General features: G+C 38.0%; 1 protein-coding gene across 17 annotated transcripts in view; it reads right to left on the minus strand.

Moving 5' to 3' along the window:
- Positions 1-23,686, minus strand: part of RBFOX2 (RNA binding fox-1 homolog 2) — a 393,928-nt gene that overhangs the window by 352,447 nt on the left and 17,795 nt on the right. The gene's annotated exons all lie outside the window — the stretch shown is intronic.

The raw sequence follows: 23,686 nt of genomic DNA on the forward strand, positions 1-23,686 counted from the left end.
ATCAAATCTAATTGGTATGGTCAGTTTATTCGAACACCATAATTACATGGAATCTTGAACAAGGCATGAGGTCTTGTTGGTTTATACAGGTTAGTGTGACGCTCCGATATATCCCAGAATAACTTGGCCAGAGAATAAAAAATGTATCTGCAAGGTCCCCTTGAGGGACTGGGGAGAAAGGAGGGAATATTAAACTTCCCCATCTGGGGAATTCCTGATATTCTTGCCAATTCAACAAGCTGAGCCCTAGATCTTTGGTTCTCTCCTATGAAACATTCTTGCAAAGAGAAGCTAAGCCTACTTAAAATAATGCCTAAGAGTTACCCCCAGAGAACCTCTTTTGTTGCTCATATGTAGCCTCTCTCTCTCTAAGCCAACTCAGCAGGTGAACTCACTGCCCTCCCCCGCTACATAGGACATACCTCTCAGGGATAAGAATCTCCCTGACAACATGGGATAGGACTCCTGGGATGAGGTGGGACCCAGCATCATGGGATTAAGAAAGCCTTCTTGACCAAAGGGATAAGAGAGAAATGAGACAAAATAATGTTTCAGTGACTGAGAGATTTCAAGAGGTTATCCTGGAGGTTATTTTTATGCATTATATAGATATCCCTTTTTAATTTATGGTGTATTCGAGTGACTAGAGGGAAATACCTGAAACTGCTGAACTGTATTCCAGTAGCCTTCATTCTTAAAGACGACAGTATAACTATACAGCTTTTACAATGTGACGATGTGATTGTGAAAACCTTGTGTCTGATGCTCCTTTCATCCAGGGTACGGACAGATGAGTAAAAAACTAGGACAAAAAATAATAGGGGGGATAAAAGATAAAAAAAAAAAAAAATGGGTAGTATGAAATACTAACTGGTCAATGAGAGACGTAAAGGATATGGGATGTATGAGATTTTTTTCTTTTTAGTTATTTTTCTGGAGTGATACAAATGTTCTAAAAATGATCATGGTGATGAATACACAACTATGTGATGATACTCTGAGTCACTGATTGTATACTTTGGATGGACTGTACATGTGTGAAGGTATCTCAATTAAAATATTTTTTAAAAAGTCAGAATGGGTATTGCCCAAAGATTCCTATAAATTGGGAGAAAAATCAAAGGAAAAGGAGGAGGTATAACAGAGATTAGGATTTGGCAAATGAGTATGACTGCTGAATCACTATATTAATATTCCATCTAGCTTCCAGTATTTAGGAGCAGCTAGAAGGAAAAACTGAGATGGTGAAATAGTAGCTCATAACAAATTCTGGGATCTGTTCTGTAACTACTTGTTTAAGTGTGCTTTGAAAATCACTGCTTTATCTTTCTTTGCTTTCTATACATGTTATATTTTATAATTAAAAATTATTTAAAAATACATTTCATTCAATCCAATATACCCAAAATACTAGCATTGCAATCTATCAATATAAAAATATAACCAATATTTTAAAATCTTAACAAAATATTTTACTTTCTTCTAATACTAAGTCTTCAAAATCTGCTGGTTATTTTACACTGACAGCACAATTCAATTCAGAATAGCCCTATTTCAAGCACCCTATAGTCATATGTGGCTCATGACTCTCATTATTAGCACAGATGTAAGGATTCCCCCTGCAGCTTGTTACCCTTTTAGAAACATGAGCAAAGAACCCAAGGAGGTAAAATAAGGAATCTTTTAAATATCTAAGGAATCCTTTCATTTTCTTTACTGAGATATCTCAATTGTTTACAGTTCCTGAGCTGGAAAGCGAGTCTTTAATGAAAGGAAACAGGGAAGGAAGGCGTCTCTTACTAGAGGAACAGGAGGGATCAATTTGAAAATCTGAGAAAAAAGTCATTCTTCCTATAAATCATCAAAATCAAGAATCAGCATGATTCATGTTTTTATTAATTGACATTACCCTCAGCATTCACTCATCCATCCATTTCACACAAAACCCCAGGTCCACGTGAAAAGCAAAGATGGAGTTTGCCCTAAAGTGGAAGGTCTGGGAGGAAATGGAAAAGAAAAAGGGCAGAGTAATAGAACATTTGGCCTAACAGAAAAATAACACTTTCTCCAGTAACACATTTGCTTCCCCTTCCCCAGCAAGGTTATCTTCTAGGATCACTGCTTTAAAAGAGGACAAATAAAATCCAGAACCCTTCAGGAGACCGTAATCCAAACAAGAAAAAATCTACTCTAACACAACCAAATTCACCCTTTTCCTCCTCCTACTCCCACTTCTTGAGAAGCTAGATTCAGAGCATTATGGAAAAAAGCCCAGCTGTGTGAGTCACTGAAGTCATCCCAAGGGGCCTGGGCAAAATCCAGAGGACAGCTGGAAACAACTGTTGTGAAATCAACTGCCACTGGGAGGGAAAGAGGAAAAAGAAGATGAATTCATAGCTTATTACATATGATTCATTTTTGGCATCAGAAAAGCTGGTTTTTATTTCCTCTCCCAAACAAAACGATTCTTCTCCTTTCTTATTTAAAATTCTTCTTAAAGAAAAAAGCAATAACTGATTCACCGTCAAACTAAAAACCCTGTGACCATTATCCAATGTGGCTTAGCACTCCCCCAACACAGGGTAGACAAGAATTCATCAGGTGAGGAAAACCTTATGAAAAAGTAGTTGCAAAGGCAAGACACCTTGACTTGAATAAAACTCTTTAAAAATAAATAAATAACCAGAAAATAAAAGACTTATAAAATCGAATAAAGAAAACAGTCCCTGGGAGAGGATTCTTCTTTGGTTCCTTACACAAGAATGATGTTGTTGATCAAAGAGAAGAGAAGAAGTGCCAGAGTATGTTTCCCTTGCATAAATAGAAGGCAACCAGCCTCTGGACTTCTAATCCACTTTCCTACCAGCCAAAAGGACTAGATTTTCAGATGTCAACTTTTGAAGTCCTGAAGAAAAGATGGTAAATCCCTGGCCCAGACAACTGTACTAACAAAGTAAATGCACATTTCCTTAACAGGAACTTCTTAAGAGTTTGATAGGTAAAGGAAGAACAGACATTCATCAACATCTGGCACATGCTAATATGATTTAATGGGCTCTGGTAATAAGAGACATAGGGAACAAATGAACACCCTCTTCTTAGCCTCAATATCCAAACACCCATCCTTCAAAACCTCTTGCCTACAGCTCAAAGGTTTTGCTCAACACACACTTCTGGGTGGTCAGTCTCAGATTCTTCAGAGACACTTCAAACATTCAAATGAGTAGAAGCAATGCATACCCTTCAAATTCACCAGCCAAACCATCAGCAAGAATAAAAGAACTGCTGCCTTCAGCAGATTTCTAGAGAGATTTTTAAAAATCAATGAAAAGCCCTTTAAATTCACCCAGTTGCCCACTTGTCATTAATAACACTGTTCCTAAGGTAACATACAAAATATCTCTATATATCCCTTCTTCCCGAGTGTGGTCTCTTCACTATAAAATTTTACTTATTCCATCCATAAATATTTTTAAGTATTTACTATTACATCATGCGTAAAACTTCTTCCAACTAATCTCCAAAAAGAGTCATTGGAGATCCTATAAATAGTGAAAGGAACTGAAATGATGAGGTCAGAATGGAGGAAAAGTCTGAGTCTCCTTCCTGAGCCAGAGGAAATCTCTCCATGGAAATTTTAAACACCTTCTTTTAAAAAAAAAAAAGAAAAAGCGCAAAAGTAAAAAAAAAAAATTCAATTTTTTTAATCCCTTTTTTTCTTCCTATGTTTCTCCTTCCCAAGTGTACAACAAATTTTAAAAAACAATTGTGGTGAAATATGGTACTAAATCATATTTTTCTCACCAACAAATTAGCAACTGTACTATACCATATTTTATACTATCAGCTTAAACTCTTATTTAATTTTGGTTGAATTTATGTATCATCTACCCAACTAAATCAAAAACATCTACATTACATCCCCTGCATCTTATACTTCCTGCCCACATTACCTCACACAAAGTAGAACCTCAAGCAACACCTCTTGATTAGATTTTTTATTTTGTATGCTGTATGGCGGGGTCACATTTCATTCTTTTTCCATGTGAGTATCCCATTATTACAGCACCTTTTGTTGAATTTTTGCTTGTTTGTTTTTTGTTTGTTTGTTTGCTTGTTTGTTTTTTGGGGAAGTGCATGGGCCGGGAATCAAACCCAGGTCTCCCACATGGCAGGCGGGAATTCTACCACTAAACTACACTTGCACCCCTTTGATTAGATTTTATTTGATATAAAATGAGCACAGGGTTGAAATGAAGAAACGGGATCCAAAATGCACAAAATGAGGCAACAAAGTTGAGATTGTTTCCAAACAAAGCCAACATCCAGAAGTGGAGAGGAGAAAGCTTTTGATCGAATTTTATTAGAAGATGGTATTTGGGGCAACTGTACCTTCCTATGACAGTCAGTCTGTTAATAAAATAATACAGCTAAGCAGCCAAAGCCACTAGTCCTCTCCTCCTCTTCTCTGGTATGTATTTCTGATGACCACAATAACTGTCTTTCCAATTAGCCTACAATGATAACCACTGCCATGGTAACCAACAATGAATTTAATGTCTATTCATCTTTCTGCTTGTCTTTTTTTAATTATTATTATTATTATTATGGAACATATATACAACATAACATTCCCCATTTAAACCACTTTCAAGTATACAACTCAGTAGTGGTAATTACCTTCACAATGCTGTGTTGCCATCAACACCATCCACTACCAAAATTTTTCTACTACCCCAAACAGAAACTCTGAACTCATGAAGCATTAACTTCTCATTCCTCACTTCTATTCCACCCCAGGTAACCTGGAATCTTTCTAACTCTATTAACTGCATATTCTAGCTATTTCATATGTGAGCTCAAGCAGTATTTGTCCTTTTGTGTCAGCAACTCAACATGAATTCTCTTCAAGGCTCGTCCATATTACAGCATGTTTCAGAACTTCATTGGTTTTTGCAGCTAAAAAATATTCCACTTTGTGTATACACCATTTTGCTTATCCATTCATCCACTGGTGGACACTCGGCTTGCTTCCACCTTTTGCCTACCGTAAATAATGCTGCTATGAACATCAGTATACAGATATCTGTCCAAGTCCCTGCTTTCAATTCTTCCAGGTATATAACTAGAAGTAGGATTGCTGGGTCATGATAACTCTACACTTTCTAAGGAATCGCCAAACTGTTTTTTTCCACAGTAGTAGCACCATTTTGCATTCCCACCAACAATGCACGAGGGTCCCAATTTCTCCACATCTTCGTCACATTTGCTATTTCCTGTTTTGTTTTTTTAAAACAAAGAAAACAGCCATTCTAGTGGTGTGAGTTAGTATCTCATTGCAGTTTTAATTTGCATTCCCCTAATGGCTAATGATGTTAAACATCATTTCATGTGCTTATGGCCATTTGTATCTCTTTGGAGAAATGTCTATTCAAGCCTGTGACCAATTTTTTAATTGGATGTTCCTGCTGTTGAGTAGAGTTCTTTATATATTCTAGATATTAAACACTTATCAGATATATAGTTTTTAAAATATTTACTCCTATTCTGTAGGTCACCTTTTCACTTTCCTGATAAGAGTTCTTTGATTATAAAAGTTTTTAACTTTGATGAAGTCCAATTTATCTTTTTCTTTTGTTGCTCTTGCTGTGTATGTAAAACTAAGAATCCATTGCCTAAAACAAGGTCTTGAAGATATTACCCTCTTTTCTTACAGGAATTTTACAGTTTTCTTATTTTTAGGTCTTTGATCCATTTTGAGTTAATTTTACATGTCATGTGAAATAGGGGTCTAGCCAGCTTGAGGAAGCCAACAGACGAAAATGTCCCAGGGCAGCTCTGGGGGTTCACAAGATTGAAAAGAAGAAAAATGGGGCTTGAGAGAGGAAATCACCATCACCTAAAGAGTGTGAGTGTATTCATCTCAATTGCATACATGGTAGTTAAGCACCGTAATTTTTTTAAGCTTTCTTTTTTCATAACCAAGACAACAAGAAAAGGGCGGGTCACGGTGGCTCAGCAGGCAAAAATGCTTGCCTGCCATGCCAGAGGACCCAGGTTCGATTCCCAGTGCCTGCCCATGTAAAAAAATAAAAAAATAAAAATAAATAAATAAATAAAAAAGACAACAAGAAAAAAATAAAGTCTTATGGCAAAGCATAAAACGAGTTTTAGTGGCAGAATTTTCACCTGCCATGCCGGAGACCCGGGTTCAATTCCCAATGCCTGTCCATGCAAAACAAAAAAGAGTTTTAAAAAATAATTGAAAAAGTCAAACATTATATTTTAGAGGAATTTTCCATATAAGAATTTTTTAACAATACATTGTTGAGTGGGTACTATTATTCATGCTTTGCAGATAGGGTAATAGCTCAACATTTCACAAAAGACAGGTATCCAAAGAAAAAACCAGATTTCTTGAAAGCATAATTTATGGGGAGAACTTTCATCTTAGACATGAAATACAAAACATACAGTAATGCATTAATTTTACACTTTTAATATCTAAAAACAGAAAATGCAGAAGTTATAGTCTTTGTAACATCGTTAAAACACCCACACTATATTTAAACACAGAATTTTAGAGCTGAAAAGGATCGCTAGACTACAAATCAATATAATAGCAATTCTGATATACACTTGCTTCCAAAGAGTTCAAAGCACTTGGCTTTAAATACTATACGTGTGTGTGTGTGTGCAGCCTAGACTTTGAAATCTTAACTTTTGCATTTTAAGATTCATATTATTTCACAACTTTTGCATTATACTTAACTTCATTCTAAGAAAAAGAAAGGAAGGAAAGAAGGGAAGGATGGAGAGAGTGAAGAAAGTAAAGGAGGAAGGATTAAGGGAGGAAAAGAGGCATAGATAGAGAGAACAAAGGTACACAAAATGCTTTTTATCTCTTATGATATGAAAAATGCATCCATTCCATTTGTCAATATCTACCTTTCTTGTACCTGTTTTCCCTCTATCCTCTCTTTCGTGTTTTGTTGGTGTTTGTTATGTTGCTGCTCAGTTTTGATTTCTCTATCCTTCTTTCTGCTTTTGTCTGCCTTGCTTTCAAGCCTGCATGCCTACCTCTCTAGATCTTTCCCTTTATCTGCCTTCAACTTTACACTTCCACACAAGACAAAAGTAAATCATACTCAAAAAGCATACAAGAAATTTTAGAACTCAAAGTTCTTTAGAATATTACAGATCATCTGATCTAACTCTTCCAGTCTAGGAAAGAGAAGCACTGAGGCTTCTATAAGTTGCTCAAAGTCACAGAACTAATTAATAACAGAACTAAAATGAAAACCCAGGTTTTTCCATGGAGACACTAAAAGAAAACACAGAAAATTATTTTTAAATCTCAATTTCAGGTTGCAAACAATCTTTCTCTGGAAGAAACAAGCTTCAGAAGTTTTAAAGTAAATACCCTGACTTTTTGATTACATTAAAATGTGTTTTGCCTGGCCCAAAAACATAAATACAGACACTTATATACTGTAAGCAAATTCAAAAGACAAATTACAAAGTAGGGGAAATTTTGCAACATATATGACAAGGATTAATTTACTTAACTTATAATAAGTTCATACATATTAATAGGAAAAATAACTCTTTAGATCTCAGTTCATGATACAAGAAACACAAATGATTTTTAAATAGATTTTTTTAAAAGGTACTCATAATTATAGAAATACAAACTTAAAGGTCAAGATTCCATTTTTCATTTATCATGCTGGTGCAAATCAAAGCATGGTAACACACAATTTGCCAAGATGATGGGGAAAAGTCACTCTCATTGTTCATTTGAGTATATACAATTTTGAAGGCTGCTTGCTTAGTAATACCCATCAAAAACAGCTCATCAAAAAATAACACACAATGCATGCCTTTCATGCAGGAGACCCGGGATGATTCCCAGACCATGTACCCCCAAAAAAGATAATTAAAAAAAAAATGCACAGCCTCAGAAACCCAACAGTTCTATTTCTTAGATCTATCCTTATCTACTATGTATGCAAGACAATATAAGCAGCATTGTTAATAATAGCAAAAGCCTGGAAAGAACAAAAATGTCTAGCAATAGGAGACGTTCAAGCAAATCACGATAAAAACCTTAGTATGGAATACTACGTAGTCATTTAAAAAGGAGGTTGATTCCAGGCCAAGATGGCGGCTTAGCAATGTGCACGTTTTAGTTCGCCCTCCAGAACAACTACTAAAGATCCAGAAACAGTACAGAACAGCTCCTGGGACCATGTCAGTGACCGGGCACACAGTGTACCCCAGTCTGGACTAGCTGGACCAGCTGTGAGCCCCCCCAGAACTGTGAGTTCCCCAAGCCGCAGAAGCCAGTGCCCTGCCCCCTGCAGGCTGGTTCCCATAGGGGAAAGGAAAGAGAGTTTAACAGCAGCAGAGGCTGAGCCCAACCAAACGCCAATTGTGGAAATAATTAAATTCTGACTACTAAAAATAGGCCCCCAGCTCAGATGAACCTGGTCAAAGCAGAGGTCACTCATTATTGCCCAAGCACGAAGGGGACAGGGCTGATGGAAAAAGAAAAAAAGAAACAGAGGTTTTTGTAGCTGTGTTCCTACAAAGGCTTGACTGCCTTTGGATACAGCGGCAGGACTTCTCAGGCTGCAACTGCCCCAGGCATAGGCAGAAGTGAGCTCATTTGAGGGCCTGTATGGAGTCTGTGCCTTCCCCAGGGGAGGGGTGAAGCCCCACCCAGGTGGAATCCCTCCATCAAGGAATTCAGACACCAGGGCTTGGTAATTTGAAGTCATTAAAACCAGCCTACAACCTCTCCTCTGTCTCCACCACGCCCCCAGCAGGGAGAGTCTGCCAAAGTTAAAGGTACCGCATCATCTTATGCTGGTAGGACCTGCAGTCAGACAAGCACCACATACTGGGCAGGACAAAGAAAAACAGAGTCCAGAGACTTCACAGGAAAGTCTTTCAACCTGCTGGGTCTCACCCTCAGGGAAAACCGATGCAGGTGACTCTTTCCTCCTGATAGGAGGCCCTGATGAAGCCCAGAGTGATTTGATCAGTAAGTGGAAAAGTATTTGCAAAATCCCCTTTGGGGAATGGTGAGAATGGGGGAAAATTCAACCTCCCCAAGTTCAATTCTTAATATTCTCACAAGCAGTGTGGACAACCAAAGCTACAGGCTGAGCCCCCAGTCTTGGGGTTTGTTCATAAGAAACTTAACCCCACAAAGGATAGGTCAAGCCTACTTAAAATTAGGCCTAAGAGTCACCCCCAAGAGAACCTCTTTTGTTGCTCAGATGTGGCCTCTCTCTCCAGCCAACATAACAAGCAAACTCACCACCCTCCCCGTCTACATGGGACATGACTCCCAGGGGTGTGGACCTTCCTGGCAATGTGGGACAGAAAACCCAGAATGAGCCAAGACTCAGCATCAAGGGATTGAGAAAAACTATAATGAGCTGAGACCCAGCATCAAGGGACTGAGAAAACCTTCTCAACTGAAAAAGGGGGAAGAGTGAAATGAGACAAAGTGTCCATGGCTGAGATTCCAAACAGAGTCGAGAGGTTATCCTGGAGGTTATTCTTACACATTGAGTAGATATCACCTTGTTATCCAAGATGTAATGGAGAGGCTGGAGGGAAAATGTAGAGCTGTGTTCCACTAGCCATGTTTCTTGAAGATGACTGTATAAAGATAAAGCTTTCACAATGTGACTGATTGTGTGATTGTGAAAACCTTGTGTCTGATGCTCCTTTTACCTACCTTGTCAGCAGATGAGTAGAACATATGCAATAAAAATAAATAATAGGGGGAACAAATGTTAAAATAAATTTAGTTTGAAATGCTAGTGATAAATGAAAGTGAGGGGTAAGGGGTATGGTATGTAAAACTTTGGTTTTTTCCTGTTTTTGTTTTATTTTTCTGTTGTCTTTTTCTTTTTCTGAATTGTGCAAATGTTCTAAGAAATGATCATGATGATGAATATACAACTATGTGATGATATTGTGAATTACTGATTATACATGTAGAACAGAATGAGCATATACTACGAATGTTTGCGCTTCTTTCCTGTAATTGTTTTTTTAATAAAAAATTTTTTTAAATTAAAAAATAAATAAATAAATAAAAAGGAGATTGATTTGCATAAACTGAAACAAAATGCTCTTCAAGACCTCTGGTTCAGTAAACAACACATGGTGCCAGAACCTTTAGGTATATAAATGGGTTTAGAGCATATATATATATATACACATAAACAGAATTTCTCCAGAACATAAAGAAATTGCTAATGTTTTCATCACACCAACCGTCCAAAAGGAACTGTAGGACTCTTCTAGTTTTAAAACGCTCCTATATTAGTAAGTTCTTCCTAATTTCTAATACTTTAAAAGACTCACCCCTGCTACCTCCCCTTGAACTCTTAAATCCTCTACAGTGAAGTTCTCTCTTCCTTCTCAACCCCTTGTTTGCCTTTCTACTAGTTCATGCAATCAGACCATTTGGTAACCACCTCCTTCTACTATAAACAGGCACCCCTACAGTTCTGAGTTTTTCTTCACTCTTCGAATATTTCCTCCACATCTCTAAATTAACTCATTTTCCAGCCTTCCAAAGCCTGAAGGTTATTTCTAGCATATACATCAGTTCAAAGGTCCTACTGAATCTGAGGCATAACATTTTATACTAGTTTTGTCTCATAAGGTAATTACAGAAGAAGAAGCTTCACAAAAGCCTTAGCAAAACAGAAACAATCATTTCTCAAAAAGTGCTCCAAGACTTTTTCTTGACCTTTTGCTTACGGTAGCTTGGACAAGTAAGTATCTTAAAAGCATTTCTAGTCAGCCATTTTTGGTAACTCATGAGCAAATTATTTTTAGCTGAAAAAGTTTACTTCAATCTCTCCCTCACAACTCAAAAGCATCGGACCAGGTTTAGTTCAAACTTTCCAGAATAATTTGCCTTTGAGTGGAATCAAAGTACAGAGCTTTTCAGTTTCAAAGGAGAAACTTTTTCCTTAAGAAGCATGAACAACCAAATGCGTTAATATACTGAATATGTGCAAAAATATCACTTGCCTACCTGCTAATTACCTCACTATACTGTGGAATTAAGCACATAAACATTCATAAAAATTTCTGAAAGCCTCTGATAGATAAAACATTATTGTTAAGCATTCTGTGCTAAGAAGGGCAAAATGCATGCCGCCACTGTAGAAAGCGCTTAACATAAATTCAAACATAATGAAATAGAACGTAAGGTTCATATTGTTTCCATGCAGCAAACAGAAGGAAAGGATGTAAGGGTGACCTGGCTGCAACGTCTGTCACCCCAGTGATTGCCAGGGTTGATTTGGCTGATCTGGCTGGTTAGGCGGGTGGTCCCCTTCCTCCCTTATCACTCCACATGCATCCCTCCCAAAGCTGCGTGCTCCATAGCAGAGGACGACCTTCCTCGCTAGAGGAGGACCATTCTTCAGTCAAGGGTTTAGGAGCAGTTATGCTCCCCTGCTTGAACCTCTGAACAAGTTCTAAAGGTCCAAATAGAAGGAAAGTCTCTTCTAGGATGAAGACAGCTGAGTAAAAGATGAGAAATAAGTAAATCTGCTAGAAAGTGGCACCATTTATACAGCAAAACCAATCAGAGGCATATACTCCCTTGTTCACTAACTCTTTAATGAACAAAAACAGTATTACTATCCTACTTTTCACTATGAGGGTATGTTCTTTGAGTGGCAAACTATCACCACCATCCAGTTAGCTCGGTAAACAGTGTACATGTACGTGACTACAAGAGGATGGCAGTCGGTAGATAAACTACCAAAGTCACTTTGAGAAAACCCTCTGCCTGTCCCTCTATTACCACTCTTCTACCTCATACCCTCATTTCCAACCCCACTGAAGAACTTGCAGTGGCTCTCACACCTTGCCTGTGTACAAACTGTGTGGGTCTTGTTTGCCTACAATCTTCCTCTTCTTTGCCTGCCTAATCCCTGCTCAGTCACTCAATGCTCAGCAATTCCTGCAAAGCATTCTCCCTATGCCCATCCCAATTCAGCTGGGTTAAGAATCCCTCCACTATACCCCTGCAAAAACACTACTCACTCCTATCAGAGTACAAAGCTCCCCTATTTACTATTTACTAATAGGTTAGATTCTGGAATGAAAGGCTATTCTCCAAGTCCATTTATTCATAAAATGCCAATGTCAAACATGGGTGCACACCTAGTTAGGACTATATTTCTTAAGAACACCACAGAGACCTACGTGGCAGTAATTCTGCCTCTTTTAGTTTCTTCTCAACTCACTTTACGACTTGCACTTGAATTGTTTGTATCATTGAATGACTCATCACATACACACATGCAACATCCACCATTTTCTAAAACACTTTCCACTTTTAATCTCTACATTTATCTACCCCTTCAGCATTTTCAACATAATCAGAGGTTTTACCCTTACTGAATAAGACACAGTTTATAATAAATGAAAAGGCATATTTAATAACAAACACTGGAAATACCACACACACCAATAAACAATGTGATAGACAAAATTAAAATGACCATATGCCACCACTAGCACTTTTCCTTGTGGGTGGTAAGCAGAATGGTACACTTTTCTCCAACACTACTCATTTCTGTGAATTCTATGAATTTATGCTAAGTATTTTCTACTACAGCCTTCTATGAAAGTTCAAAAAACAAAATAACTCCTGTACTTATTTCTATGTAATTTAAATAGTTTTATTCTTAGAGCAAGGAATACATGTACATAACGCAAAATTCAAACAGCACAAAGCATTTATAATAAAAATTAAGTCTTTCCTTACCACTATTACCAGAGGTGGGTTTCCTGGCAAAGAGAATCTATATGTACACGTATATGTACATTTTTTTCCTTACATAAATAGTAGCAAACTATACCATTTACTACAGCTTGATTTTGACACTTTCTGTATTTTGGAGGATATTCTATGTTCACAGAGAGCTGCCTAATTCTTTTTAATGGCTTCATGATATTCCATTGTATGAATGTACCTCATTTTATTTAGCATATTCTAATTTGCTATTTCAACTAATGCTACAATGTATTATACAGATCTCATTACATATAGGTGCAAGAGCATGTATAGAATAAATTCCTAGAGATGGAACTGCTGGGCAAAAAATATGTACATTTTATATTTTAACAGATATTACTAAATAGCATTCCTTGGAGGCTGTGCCACTTCTCATTTCCACCAACAACATGCATGCCTATTTCCTACCCATACCCTCATCAATATATGGTATTATCAAATTTTTATTCTAAAATATAGTTCCTCCAATGAAATTATCTAAAATTGAGAGTACTGATGGACTGCAGACTTTGGGTATTATACATGATGCTTAATGAATGCAGGTGGCTGAAGGATGCACCAACTGAGAAGAAGACTGGTGAACAATGCTATACATATACAATCGAATATTGTGCTGCTACAAAAAGGAATGAAGTTCTGAGGCATGCAATAATGTAAATGAACCTATGGGACATTTGGTGAGGCAAAATAAACCAGAAACAAAAGAACAATTACTGTATGTATGGTTTCTTTTAGAAAATGCTTATGAAAAAACAGGGGCCTAGATTGTAAGCTCTTATAGCAACATATTCAGTCCAGAACAGTAATTATTATTTCTGGATTTTGAGGAGATGTTTTACATATGTATAACCTGGTGTTTAGAGATAAGAATGAAGACAATCAGGTCAAGATTAAGGTAATTCAGAACACGGGTAAGGAAGACATAGTCTATATTTTAGAACCACACCTACTCTTTGAGACCAAAGAAAGCAAGTCTCATTTTGTCGGGAACCTAAATTTTATATAGCACATAATCTAACTCAAACTGTCTGCACAGCTCACATGAACAACTGAAATACAGGGAGCCCAGAATACAAATAAAGACCTTTAATCCTGTATACCGTAAGGCAATGCCTGGATACATCCTAGAATATATTAAGCAGATAATCAAAAATAATTGGCAAGGTCCTTGAGGGATGGGAGAAAAAAATATGGAGCAATTAAACTTTACCATCAGGGGAACCCCTGTGTCAAACTTAAGGGACACCCAAATCAATAGGTCAAGCCCTTGGTCTTGAGGATTACTCTTGTGAAGCTTATGTAGGTAGCAGAGAAGCTTAGCCTACCTGCATGTATGCCTAGGAGCACATCACTTGTTGCTCAGAGGTGCCTCACTCTCTCCATGCCCAACTCTGTAAGGGAAATCATTGCCCTCTCCCCTACGTGGGACATGACATCAGGGGGGGATGTCTCACTGGCAGCGTGGGAGATGACTCCCAGGGATGATTCCAGCCCTGGCACATACGAGTAACAATTCTAACCTGACCAAAAGGGGGAAAAATGTGCAATTAATAAAGTGTCAGTCTGAGAAAGTTCAAAGAGTTGAGAGGCTACTCTGGAGGTCACTCTTAAGCTTCAGTTAGATATTGCTATCTATCATAACTTGCCAAACCCCAACCAAAACCATGGCGTTGTATAAGATTCTACAAAGTTTCCATGTACTACGGTTAACTTTCCAGAAACCTACAACCTCCAGATGAGTCCCTTGACCAGATAAGTCCTGAAACCTAGAGGACCCAGCCTCTCCAGAACATCAGCTAGATCCAACTCCTTATCCCATATTAATGACAGCCCCTTCCAACATGAAAAATTTAGAATAGCCATAGCCCAAATACCCCCTAAAGAGTGGGAAAGAAAGATCAAAGGTGATGGTGGAGCTATACAGAGAAGGTAGGGTTTAACAAACGAATATGAATGCTAAATCGTTATATTGATATTTCTTTTAGTCTCCAGTATCTTAGAGCAGCTAGAAGCAAAAACCTAAAACTGTAGAATTGTAACCCAACCAAACTCTGACATCTGCTCTACAACTAAATGTTGTGCTGTGCTTTGAAATTTGCTTTTTTCTATATGTTATTTTTCACAAAAAAGAAAAAAAAAGTCAATTGTGATGATAAAAAAAAAAATATTTATTCCTTCTAGCCTCCTGTATTCTGGAGCAGCTAGAAGGAAAAATCTGAGATGATGGTATGGTAGCCCATGACAAACTCTGAGATCTGTCTTGTAACTACTTGTTGAAGACTGCTTTGAAAACTATTGCTTTTTTCTTTCTTTACTTTGTATATACGTTATATTATACAATAAAAAAAACTACAAAAATATATATATAGTTGTTTCATAAATCTTACCCAATAAACCCCACATGCCATAGAACAATCTTTAAGTCAGTAACGACAGGTTCTGGCACAGTGTATGGTATGTCCTAAGTATTCAGACGTTGTTGAATGAATGAATGACCAAACAAAAGGATAAGGGCTTTTAGACTGTATGAGAGTTTACTTCAAATACAAAGAATAATGAAAGTGATTAAAACATTAGCATTTTTTCCGTTTTAGAGAGGAAAACAGAGAGGAGAAGGAAGGATGGATAGTCAGATGGTATACAATCTATCTTCAAAAAACCAAGAAAGCTCAAGGGTCTCCAATACAACTCCCAAAAGAACAGTAAGATTTCTCCTATGAAACTGGCCTGGGATAATGAAGTTTCTCACATCCATATTCTTTCTATATAACGTTGAAAAAAAATAGGTTCTCATCATTATTGTACACAATCACAGACTAGGTTAATGTTCCATTCATGCTTTCACGTGCATGACACTAGCTAATGTTTCTGTACAGTACCTGTCATAGTTATTGTTCAAAATAAATGCTGAAAACTCTGCACTGCCTCTGGCACCCCTCTGTTGTGCTATAGCCACCACCAAAACAACAGACAACAGTTACACAGTGCTTACCACAGGCCAGGCATTCTTCTCAGCACTCTGTACTTACTGTATTAACTCCTTCAATACTCACTACAACGTTGTGAGGTACAAACTGTCCTTATTTCCATCTTATGGACAAAAAACTGAAGCAAAGAGTGCTTAAGTTACTGGTCTAAAGGATACACAGGTAGGTAGGTGTAGAGACAGATTTTTGAATCTAAGTAATCTGATGCCAAAATGAGTCCTCTAAGACAACATTTTAATACAGTGTAATAAGTGCTCTGATGGAGGTAAACATGAGAGTCTGTTAATAAAGCACTATGCTTTAGCATACACTCTGTGTATATCTCTATCAAAGCAATTCTCACTCTGGATTAAAATTATCTGTGTACACCCCTACTTTCCCACTGCACACTCGCATCTTTGTCAGCACTGTGCCTAACACTGAGCATTACAGAACTCAATAAACTCAACAGGAGCTGTAGGATAAGAGGTAGAATAAGAACATATAATTTCTATACCTCAAGTCTGCACTTCATGTTTCCTATGTTGGTGCTTCCTTTGCTCCTGAATGCTACTATTTCCTAACACCCAGCTCCTCTCAGGGCGAGATATGCATCTCAAATCTGTGCTGCTTCCCTAAAGATCCCGGACACTTCCTTCAAACTGCTTTGGGTACATACTTAGAGTCCTGAAACACTGAAGAGACCCACACCACCATTCCTGCTGGGGAGGACACTAGCATTATACTTCCCACCCCCAGCAGCCAACAGCCCGGATCAGGAGCTCTTATCAGGGACATGAAGTAACTTGAGTCACCTGCCAACCCACCTCTAGACTGCTATGGCAGGCGTGTTCTGCTATCAGATTGCACAAATGCCTGGGAAACCTTATACCAGGTATGAAGGAAGAAGCAACAGGGGAAACAACATAGCATCTGGTACCCTGTCTGTTTCTATTCACTTCTTGGGGAAGGAGCACTAACCTGTGCGACCAAGGCCATGGAGACTGAGCAGGCCTAATTCACCCACTGCTAAACCTTGAAACCATAAAGATTGTATGGTGAGATTAAGGACTGAGTAGAGGTCAGCAGTCATCTAGAACGTGAAGCACATTCCCTTTAGTCTCATTCTCCAAACAGGTAGAATGTTATCCCTCTATACACCCTTGTAAAGACAAAGTTCCACTGCAGAAACCAACTATTGTGGGTGGAACTGTGTCCCCTGAAAAGAGATGTTGAAGTTTTAACTCCTAGTACCACAGAATATGACCTTATTTGGAAATATGGTTGTTGCAAATGGAATTAATTAATTTAAATAAGGTCATACTGGAATAGGGTGGGCCCCTAATCCAATATGACTGGTCTCTTATAAAAAGAAATTTGAACACAGGCACAAACATGCACAGAAAGAGGATGCCATGTGAAAGCAGAAAAGAAGACCGTGTGGACAGGGAGGAAAAGACTGGCGTGAGTGATGCATCTATATGCCAAGGAGCACCAAGGTATGCCAGCAAATACCAGAAGCTAGAAAAGGCAAGGAAGTATTCTCCCCTATAGGTTTCAGAAGGAATAATGTTCTGCCAATAAGCCTGAATCCAGACTTCTGGCATCCAGAATTGTAAGACAATAAATTTCTGTTGTTTTAACCCACAGCAGCCCTAGAAAACTAAGACACTAACTGTGAAAAGCAGGGTTTTTTTCATATCTTTAAATGAAGCAATCTATAAAGGTTAACTTAGCTAGCACCAAGCTTGACCTCGAAATCATTAATTTCTTGTCCAAGTCACACAAACAAAAAAATGTAAACAAAAGAAAAATATTCCCTGTTTGTTGAACCGTATCTACTTACTTCCCATCAAGGCTCAGTAGCAGAGAAGTCATGTACCAGGGAAGAAGCACATACACTCAATCCTGGGACTTTCTACAAAAACTGGGGCTGAGTAAGGCCAACAGCAATTATGGCTGCCAAGATACAAAAAACTATTAAAATCTATGCCTTTCTTCCTCACAATTCAACACTAAACTTGGTTCACTGAACAGCTTCCTGGCAGCACTGACATTCAATGAGGATAAACCTGAGCAATTTGGATATGTCTGGCATAAAAGATCATATTAAGCAAAATCACTCTGTGGGAAAATATAAAACATTGCTAAAAGAAATCAAAGAAGAGCTAAAGAGGTGGAAAAACATTCCATGTTCATGGATAGTCAAGTTGAATGTTAAGATGTCAATTCTACCCAAATTGATCTATAGATTCAATGCAATACCAATCAAAATTTCAACAACCTACTTTGAAGACTGAGAAAAGCAAGTTATCAAATTTATTTGGAAGGCAAAGAGATTCTGAATACCTAAAGATATCCTTAAAAAGTAGAACTAAGTGGGAAGATTAACTCTTCAAGACTTTAAAGCTTACTATAAAGCCACGGTGGTCAAAAGAGCTTGGTACTGGCACAGAGATAGAGGACTGACCAACAGAATTAAATCAAGAGTACGAAGATACACCACCAAATCTACGGTCAATTGATCTTCAATAAGGCCCCCAAATCCACTGAACTGGGACAGAATAGTCTTTTCAATAAACGGGAGAACTCAATAGCAATAGCCAAAAGAATGAAGGAGGACCCCTACTTTACACCCTATACAAAAATTAATTCAAAATGGATTAAAGACCTAAATATAAGAGACGGTACCTAAAACGCCTTGAAGAAAACACAGGGAAACATCTTTAAGAGCTAGTAATAGAAAGTGGCTTCTTAAACTTTACACCCAAAGCACAAGTACGAAAGAAAAATTGATTAATGGGAACTCCTTCAAATCAAAAGCTTCTTTGCCTCAAAAGACTTTGTTTAAAAAGTGAAGAGGCAGCCAACTTAATGGGAGAAAATATTTGGAAACCACATGTTCTAGTTTGCTAGCTGCTGGAATGCAATATACCAGAAACGGAACAGCTTTTAACAAAGGGAATTTAATGAGTTGCTAGTTTACAGTTCTAAGGCCGAGAAAATGTCCCAACTACAACAAGTCTATAGAAATGTCCAGTCACAGGCATCCAGGGAAAGATACCTTGATTCAAGAAGGCCGATGAAGTTCAGGGTCTCTCTCTCAAGTGAGAAGAGATGTGGTGAACACAGTCAGGGCTTCTCTCTCGGCTGGAAGGGCATATGGTGAACATGGCGTTGTCATCTGCTAGGCGTCATCTGCTAGCTTTGTCTCCTGGCTTCCTGTTTCACGAAGCTCCCCGGGAGACGTTTTCCTTCTTCATCTCCAAAGGTCACTGGCTGGTGGACTCTCTGCTGCATGGTGCTGCAGCCTTCTCTGCTCTCTCTGAATCTCTCATTCTCCAAAATATTTCCTGTTTTATAGGACTCCAATAAATCAACCAAGACCCACCCAAATGGGTGGAGACATGTCATCCCCTAATCCAGTTTAACAACCATTCTTGACTAAATCACATCATCCAGGCAGATGATCTCATTACAGTTTCAAACACACAGTATTGAATAGAGATTATTCTACTTTTATGAAATGGGATTTATATTAAAACATGGCTTTTCTTAGGGGGCATGCTTCCTTTCAAACCAGCACACCACGTATCAGATAGAGGTTTCATATCATGTGTACCTATAGAAATTATACAACTCAACAACAAAAGAATAAACAACCCAATTATAAAATGAGCAAAGTATAAGATGGCTAAAAAGCACATGAAAAGATGCTCATCTTCATTAGCTATAAGGGAAATGCAAACCAAGACTACATTCAGATATCACCTTATACCTGTAAGAATGGCTGCTTTTAAACAAAAAGGAAACTACAAATGTTGGAGGATGTGAAGCATTTGGGACACTTATGCATTGCTGGTGGAAATGTATAATGGTACAGCCACTGCAGAAGACAGTTTGGCGATTCCTCAGAAGACTAAATGTCTAGCTGCCCTACAAGCCAACAATACCAATACATGGTATATACCCAAAAGAGCTGAAAGCAGTGACACGAACAGACATTTGCAAACTGATTTCACAGCGGTACTTTTCACAACTTCCAAAAAACTGAAACAATCCAACAGATGAGTGGATACACAAAATGTGGTGTATATACACAATGTAATATTATGTCATATTAAGAGTAAATGAGGTTCCAAAGCATGTAACATGGATGAACCTTGAGGACATAAAGTTGAATGAAGCAGGTCAGACACAAAAGAAGAGATACTATATGATTTCACTATTGTGACTCTGATAAAGGTAATCTCAGAGGTTTATACTGTAGAATATAGGGGATCTAGAGGTACACAGAGGCTAGAGAAGGGGGAAAGGTTACCCAATGAGGCTGAATTTAATGTAAGGGTATGGATAGAAGTAATGGTAATTAATTACTGGGGTTATAAGTAACATGCCATACTAGAGGTGAATATGATTGAAAGGGGATGTATCCCACTGATTAAATCTATAATCATAAACAAGCTCTTGCATGAACTCCTTCAAAGGTTTGATCTTATACAAAAAGTCAATAATAGAGACCGGTGCACCCACACAGCTACATCTTCCCTGGCCACTGGAAGCCCACATTCACAAGCATCAGTGTAACATCCCCAACCTGCCCCCATACCTGTCCTAAAACAAATCATCATACTGAGTGCTCCGCCCCATGCCCCCTGCTGTACAACCATCCCGCAAACAGAAGGGCTTAGACTACTAAAAGAAATAAATCCCAAAGTAAATCAATCAAGATATTTATATGCCATGAAGACAGCAGAAGATCACTAAGTATATCACAAAGCAAACAGATAGAGCCCTGCCTAATGACCAAATTAAAACATTAGAGGAGACACAGACATTGGAGCAACTAATCAAAGATGTTCATTCAACTCCACTTAATAAAATAAGTGGGACAGCAAATGACATAAAGGAGATCAAGAAAACAGTAGAAGAGCACAAGGAAGAATTTGAAAGAATAAATGGAAAAACAGCAGAAATTACAGAGATTAAAGACTCTGTTGACCAAATAAAAAACATACTAGAGGCAGACAACACCAGATTTGAAGAGACAGAAGAAAACATAAGTGATATAGAGGACAGGATAATTGACTTTGAAGATTCAAAAGAGCAAATGGCAAAAAAGATGAAAAAAATTGAATGGGAACTCAGGGAAATGATAGACAAAACAAAGTGAGAAAGAGAAAGAGAAAGACTTTCAGCCAAGAATTCCATTCCCAGCCAAACTGTCCTTCAAAACTGAGGGAGAAGTTAAAGTTTTCACAAAGAAGTCCTGAATAACTTGTCAACAAGAGGTCGGTCCCAAGAAATACTACAAAGAGTTCTGCCAGCTGAAAAAAAAAGACAGGAAAGGAAGGTCTAGAGGAGGGTAAAGAATTGAAGAGTACCACTAAGGGTAATTTAAAGAATACAAAGAAAGAGGGAATAGAAAATATAGATCTGACAAATAAAATAAAAAAGATAAGATGGTGGAATCAAGAAACGGCTCTTCTCTTCTGTTACTCAGATGTGGCCTCTCTCTCCAGCCAACACAAGCAGTCTCACCACCCTCCCCCTCTCTGCGTGGGACATGACTCCCAGGGGTGGGGACTTTCTTGGCAACGTGGTAGAGAGATCCTGGAATGAGCTGAGACTCAGCATCTAGGGATTGAGAAAAACCCTAGAGTGAGCTGAGAATTAACATCAAGGGATTGAGAGAACCTTCTTGACCAAAAGGGGGAAGAGCAAAATGAGACTAAGCGTCAATGGCTAAGAGATTCCAAACAGAGTCGAGAGGTTATCCTGGAGGTTATTCTTACGCATTAAGTAGATATCACCTTGTTGTTTAAGATGTAGTGGAGAGGCTGGAGGGAACTGCCTGAAAATGTAGAGCTGTGTTTCAGTGGCCATGTTCCTTGATGATGACTGAACAATGATAGAGCTTTCACAATGTGACTCTGTGATTGTGAAAACCTTGTGTCTGATACTCCTTTTATCTACCATATCAACAGACAAGTAGAATATATGGAATAAAAATAAATAATAGGGGGAACAAATGTTAAAATAAATTTAGTTCGAAATGCTAGTGACAAATGAAAGTGAGGGGTAAGGGGTATGGTATGTATAATCTTTTTTTTTCTGTTACCGTTTTATTTCTTTTTCTGTTGTCTTTTTATTTCTTTTTCTAAATCGATGCAAATGTTCTAAGAGATGGTGAATATGCAACTATGTGATGATATTAAGAATTACTGATTATATATGTAGAATGGAATGATATGTTAATATTTGTTTGTTGTTAATTTTTTTAATAAATAAATAAATAAATAAAAGAAATGGCTCTTCAATAATAACTTTGAATCTTAATGGACTAAACTTACCAATTAAAAGATACAGATTGACAGAATGGAGTAAGAAACATAATCCAGTTATGCTGCTTACAAGACATTCATCTTAGACACAAGGATACAAATAAATTGAAAGCAAAAGGATGGAAAAAGATTTTCCATGATCGCTGTAACCAAAAGAAAGCTGTAGGAGTTATACTAATATCAGACAAAATAGACTTTAAATGTAAAGACATCAAAAGAGACAAAGAAGGCTGCTACAAAAAGGAACAATGTTGTGAGGCATACAACGATGTGAATGAACATGTGGGACATTTGGTGAGACAAAATAAGCCAAAAACAAGAAAACAACAATGGTATGGTCACCTTTAGAAAATGCTTATAAGAAAACAGGGGCCTAGACTGTAAGGTTTTAGAGCAGACACATTAAGTCCAGAGTGGTGATTATTATTTCTGGATTTTGAGAGGCTGTTTTATATATATATAATCTGATATTTAGAGATAAGAATGAAGCCAAACAGGTTGGGGTTAAAGTAATTCAGATTTAGGGGTAAGGAAGACAGTAATCCTAACTGCCACTGATACTTTATTTATTTCACTTCTTTTCCCCCTTTTCGTCAGGATGCAATTGTTGATCCCATGGTACCAGGTCTGGATTCATCCCTGGGAGTCCTCTCCCACATCGCTAGGGAGACTTTCAACCCTGGATGTCATGTCCCACGTACTGGGGAGGGCAATGCTTTTACTTGCAAAGTTGGGCTTAGAGAGACTGAAGCCACACTGAGCAACAACAGAGGTTGGGATTAAAGTAATTCAGAACAGGGGTAAGGAAGACAGTGTCTATATTTTAGAACCACACATACTCTTTGAGACCAATGGAAGAAAGATTTGATCTGGAACTGAAATTTTCTGTAGTGCATAATCTGTATAGTTCATTTGAACAACTGAAACACAGGAAGCACAGACTAAGAAAGAGGTCCTTTAATCCTGTATAGACTATTATAAGGCCTGGAAACATTCTAGAGTATACTGAGTAGATAATCAAAAAGTATTGGCAAATTCCCCTGAGGGAGAGGAAAAAGACTATGGAACTATTAAACCTTACCATCAAGGAATTCCCTGACACGGTGTCAAACTTTAGGGATACCCAAATCAATAGGCCATGCCCTTGATCATGAGGCCTACTCTTGTGACGCTTATGTAGGTAGTGGAGAAGCTTAGACTACCTATAGGCATACCTACAAGTTACTTCTGGAGGACCTCTGTTGTTGCTCAGATGTGGCTTCAGTCTAAGTCCAACTATGCAAGTAAAATCATTGCCCTCCCCACTACACAGGACATGACATCCAGGGGTGAAAGTCTTCCTGGCAATGTGGGACTTGTGGGCAATGTGGACTCCCAGGGATGAATCCAGACCTGGCACTGTGGGATCAACAATTACATCCTGACAAAAAGGGAGAAAAGAAGTGAAATAAAGTATCAGTGGCAGAGAGAGTACAGAGTTGAGAGGCTACTGTGGAGGTTGCTCTTAGGTAAGCTTCAGGTAGACC

This window comes from Tamandua tetradactyla, chromosome 7, assembly GCF_023851605.1.
Source record: "Tamandua tetradactyla isolate mTamTet1 chromosome 7, mTamTet1.pri, whole genome shotgun sequence".
NCBI classification, from domain to species: domain Eukaryota; kingdom Metazoa; phylum Chordata; class Mammalia; order Pilosa; family Myrmecophagidae; genus Tamandua; species Tamandua tetradactyla.